Below are 5,510 nucleotides of genomic sequence, written 5' to 3' on the forward strand. Positions count from 1 at the left end.
AACTGCAATTCTAGACATTGATCCAAACATCTAACAAGCCTTAAAATTTCAAAAGATTTTTTTAAATGTTGCAGCAAATATCGAAGAATTTATGAAAACAGTAAAAGATGGGGTCGGAAAAATATCATCCAAAAACATAAATATAAATAATGAAACCAAAGTAGAGCGATGAAGATAGTGACTTTGTGCCAATTGAAAAAAGAAGGTTGATTGCTCTAGATTACAGTACAGATGCCAACAACAAATAAAATTTATTTTGGCTTTTCTGAATTTTCATTAGCATTTTTTTGGTGAAAATATGTGAAATAAATATTTTTATGACTTATATTGGCCTATTTCTTCAGTATTTTTTTCTTTTGTACTAGTAGACTCTTTCTACAAGGTTTTCTTTTGCATAAAAAAAAGATGTGTGGAACGAATAATCCACATAAACAAGGGATGGGTGTAATATTATATAATTTATATAGCAAATTAATGTGTTATGTATTTAAATTGTATATAATATAATATTTATAATATCATATATAAACACATATATATCCTGAATATCTTTACTAGCTTTTGAGGCATTTCCCTAAGTAGGGCAATCTCTTATCTTTACTAAGTAAAGAAAACATGAACATTACTGTAATGAATGCTACATAGCGACATGTAAACTTTCACCTAAATTTATATGGAAAAAGCACATTTCATTCTTAACTAAGTAAAAGTCAATCACTCTAATACCATATCTCAAAGATCTAATTCAACTGTGATTCCTGCCAAGGGTTGATGGTTCTTGTTTGTTTTGTTACTGTGTTTGGGAGGGGGAAAAACTTAAAGTACAATTCTTGAGATCACATTCTGAATAGGGAATTTATAGACTAAAAGGAATATACTCTCTCTTTCCCTGGAAATTCAACCTTAATACCTCATACATACATGTCAAGTGCTTCATTATATTTCTAGTCACTGTAAAGTAAAAATTTCTCTTACCTCCACTACTATTGTATTCCAAAAGGGAAGGAAAGAAAATAACCCTAAGATACAAAGTGTCCAAATCTCACAGCCTGAACTTCTCCTTGTAGTAGGGGCTGCTTACAAAGGAAGCTCTCAGGAAGAACCCAAGATGCACTAGGGGATTTTATTCACCAGTGTCATTCACCACTTGGAGAAGCATTGCAGAAATATCTCACAAGAGAGTTTCACCTATCTGCTAACACGATGAAGTCATTCATCGAGAGGTCAGTACCAGTTGTCTCCTTGGCAGTTCATATTACTAAAAAAGCATAAGCTGAACTGAAAAGAGAAATTCCCATTAACCTGCTCTGAGAAGACTCTTGATTTCTTATGTCTAGTGAATAACACTGTGATATTTTACATATTTTGGCTCTCAATACCCAGAACACTTAAATTGACCAGCTTTTTAAATCTACAGCCATGAAAGAGAGACTTGCCAATATTTCTAATGGAAGTCTCCAAAAGTACATAACAATACATATATCGACTTCTTGTTTCAATGAGTATCAAGATTAATTGCCCTTGTAAAGGTAAATAAATATTGACAGAGGTTTCACTTTGGTCCATATTTTCCACTCAGGTCAATATATCTTGGTATTTACCTCAACTGAAGTCAATATGAAATGATTATTAATTCATGGTATACTCGACTAGCAGCCAAATCTACAACTTAACATATAGAAACATAGTCTTGTAGACCAATTTATGTTCAACTTAAATACATGGAGTGAAAAAAACTGAATTGTTTCATATATTTAATAGAAATAAAAGTATGACTTACAGTCACCAGGAATATGAAAAAATTCATTGTTATTCTATTACATTTGGATGTGTCTCATATATACAAAAAGTGATTCCTTTTATCTTACAATTCAGCATCTTGTTTCTTTGCTTATAAATCCCACTCCTGCTCACACTCACTGGTGAGTTTGTATACAGATAAATGTTTCTATACGAAAAAAAGGTCTATGGCCACGCCACCCTGAACAAGCCCGATCTCGTCTGATCTCGGAAGCTAAGCAGGGTCGGGCCTGGTTAGTACTTGGATGGGAGACCACCTAGGAAGACCAGGTGCTGTAGGTGTAAAAAATAATAAAAAATAAGGGATTGTAAACTGACAAGGTCCTTGCAATCTGTGAGGTCAACCAAGGTTGCCTTGCCTGAAAGAGAGAGAGAGAGATAAAGAGGGAGAGGGAGAGAGAAGAAAAAGAAATTTAAAAAGAGGAGAGAAAAGAAGAAAAAAAAAGACAGAATAGATGAGGACCAAAAAAGAAATTGGTGAGAAAAGCTGAGAGACATTAAAAATATATAAGGAAAATGAAGTAATAGAATCAGGGAGAAATTTTTAAATATCATCATTGATTAGCTGTGTATTATCATAAATTTCAGCAAGAAAATATTTATTTCTTTCCAATATTCTTCTCCACTTAAAAAGATGCTCTGCCCAACTCTAATGACTTAAACCTCATAAATATTCTAGTTTTTCATTCAAGATCTAAAATGGAAAAAGCTATTAACTTATATAAATAACTCAAAGAAAATTTAGAGCAAATATTTTTACACAGTAAATTTAGGACAAATTCATTAAAGTTTTCAGAGATTGAGCCACCTCAGCTAATAATGGAAAAAAATAATTAACTGTTACAAATAGGTGGATGGTTCACATGAAACTATGGCACTTTTTATTTCCAATGAAGGCACACTAACATTTGAAGACAGGCTGATTAAAAGAAATTGCTCAACAATGCTAGAAATTGACAAGCATATCAAAAGAGTTATTGATCTTTATAGTGTTCAAGCTCAAATATATATTGTAGTAAACAAGCACCAGTAAGACTGAAAACATTAGCAATTTGATATTACCCAGGGAGGACTTTGTCCATTAACTGAGCTTTAAGTCCACATTCCTGAAGCACTGTATTTCTGATCTACGTTGCTGCTCTTTTAAGTACAAACAAGGTTAAAACATCTATTTTTGCCTTTCAAAGTTTGATAGTAGCCAGAACTTTCTGACTGGTGTTTATATTAACTGAGTACTTCATATTCAATAAAATATTTTCATATTCAAATTTACCTTAAACATATATTTTCTAAGAATTATGAGCCATTCATAGCTTAAATTTAACAACCCAAAAGAAGTGATGGTAGCAAAGAGGACTGGGTTACAATAAAACATCTCTAGATAGCTAAGACACTCCTTTGAATCTCTAGGGGGATTTTGGAGGTGAAAGGAAACTAGGAGATCATCTCATTCAACAAATTCATCCTAAAAAGAGAGAAATCAAAGCTAGAAAGAAGATACTCAGTTAATTAGTAGCAGAGGTAAAATGAGAATCCAGTTCTCCTATTATACTAAAAAGGCAATTTTTCAGATCGACTTCCTTTACTTTTCAAAACCTGCCAAAAGGCAATTTGGCAATGAATTACACAATATTACAAATATACAATATTTTGCTAATATCCTTCAATGGAGATGACTTTGATACCTATCTGAAGCATAAGTTCAATTCTTTCTCTGAATACACACACACACACGCACAGTCCGAGATACTACCAATTTTGATGTGGTTTTAGCTGTGGAAATATAAAGAGCCTAGGAATACAAAATGACAATCCTACCTTTTTAATTATTTTTAATTAAAAATTAAAAATTTGCTTTTTAATTATTTTTAATTAAATCCTTGCTTTTTAATTATTTTTAAAAGCAAGCAAACAAACCAACAAACAACAACAAAAACAATACAGTTAATCTTGAAAGTATTTCTCTAAGATGCTTAATTTGAGTCCTAAATAACAGTAAAAATTACCCAAGGAAAGGAAGATAATTAATGATGAAGCAGTATATGCAACAGCACTGGAACAAGAGCGCTCCTGATACAGTTCAGAAATTACAAGATCTTCAGCTTAACCAGAAATGTCTCTAGAAAAAAAGTAGAGTCGAGGTCAGAAAAGACAAAGCATGAGTCGGCTCTTTCCAAGTAGTTAGAATTTGTTCTGTAGCTTAATGGTCAGCCACTGACATATTAATATAATCAGAATTTCCTTTAAGAAAAATTATTCAACATTAGTGCTGAGGGTGTGTGGAAGAAAATGATACTAGATACAGAAATACTGGTTGAAAACATTTTTTGATCATCCATGAGAGAAAAGAGAACACCTGGATAACTAACAGATTTGTGTTATAAAAAAGAAAAAAGTTATCCCCTCAGGTTTAGGTTTGGAATAGAAAATGAGGAAAAGCCTTATAAGGCCAAATATGAATTCAGTCTGAATGGAATTCCTTAACTTCAGAAACAAATGCAAAACTGCTCCGAAACAAAATAATCTAAATGTAGGAGCTACAAGATTCTTTCAGATAGTCTTGTAAAAATGAGGTCATAGCCCCAAATTACAAAACATTCAAAGAAATGCTGCTTCAGGAGAAAGAATAAGCAGACACTAAGAACTTCAGAATTAGACATGAACCAGTAGATCTGTAAAATAATCTGATAGAGACCATGAAATAAATTTCTTTAATAACTAAAAAGGTAAAATAAGAATCTAAAACCAGAAGAAAGCAATAATATTTTTAATGACAGATTTTTTAAAAAGTAAACAGAATCTCTTTTTTATAATTTTTTTTTATTTTTCAGTTACAGTTGATATACAATATTATATTAGTTTCAGGTGTCCAACATGGTGATTTATACAACATTTATATATCTTACAAAGTGATCATCCCAATAAATCTAGTATCCATCTGACACCATACACAGTAATTATATTATTATTAACTATATTCCTTATACTGTACTTTATATCCCTATGACTATTTTGTAACTGCCAATTTGTACTTATTAATCCCTTTCCTTTTTTCACCCATTCCCCAACCCCCCTAACATCCAGCAACCATCAAAATGTTCTCTGTATCCATGAGTTTGTTTGTTTTGTTTGTTCATTGATTTTGTTCATTAGATTCCACATGTAAGTGAAATCATATGGCATTTGCCTTTCTCTGTATGACTTACTCCACTCAGCACAATATCCTCTAGGTTGATCCATGTTGTTGCAGATGGCAAGATTTTATTTTTTTATGGCAGAATATTATTCCATAATATATGTATCACCTCTTCATTAACCATTCATCCATCGATAGACATCCATGTTGCCTCCACATCTTGGCTCTTATAAATGATGCTGCAATGAACATATGGATTCACATGTCCCTTCAAAGTAGTATTTTGGATTTCTTTGGATAAATGCCCAGAGGTGAAATTATTGGGTCCTTGTCTCTTGTTATAGCCTTTGTTTTAAAGTCTATTTCATCTGGTATAAGTATTGTTACCCTAGCTTTTTGTTTGTTTGTTTGTTTTCTTTTTCATGAAGTATCTTTTTCTATCCTTTTACTTTCAGTCTGTGTGCTTTTCAATCTGAAATGAGTCTTTTGTAGGCAGCATATGTAAGGATCTTGTTTTCTTATTCATTCCACAAGCCTATCTTTTTATTGAAACATTTAATCTATTGACATTTAA

General features: G+C 31.9%; 1 non-coding gene across 1 annotated transcript; it reads left to right on the plus strand.

Annotated features, from left to right (window-relative positions):
- Window positions 1–1,963: 1,963 nt before the first annotated feature.
- Window positions 1,964–2,082, plus strand: LOC120604730 (5S ribosomal RNA). Its single transcript, XR_005653396.1, has one exon. It is a non-coding gene; the product is annotated as a 5S ribosomal RNA (ribosomal RNA).
- The last annotated feature ends 3,428 nt before the right edge of the window (window positions 2,083–5,510 follow it).

The sequence above is a fragment of the Pteropus medius genome, unplaced genomic scaffold (assembly GCF_902729225.1).
Source record: "Pteropus medius unplaced genomic scaffold, Ma_sr-lr_union100, whole genome shotgun sequence".
Taxonomy (NCBI): domain Eukaryota; kingdom Metazoa; phylum Chordata; class Mammalia; order Chiroptera; family Pteropodidae; genus Pteropus; species Pteropus medius.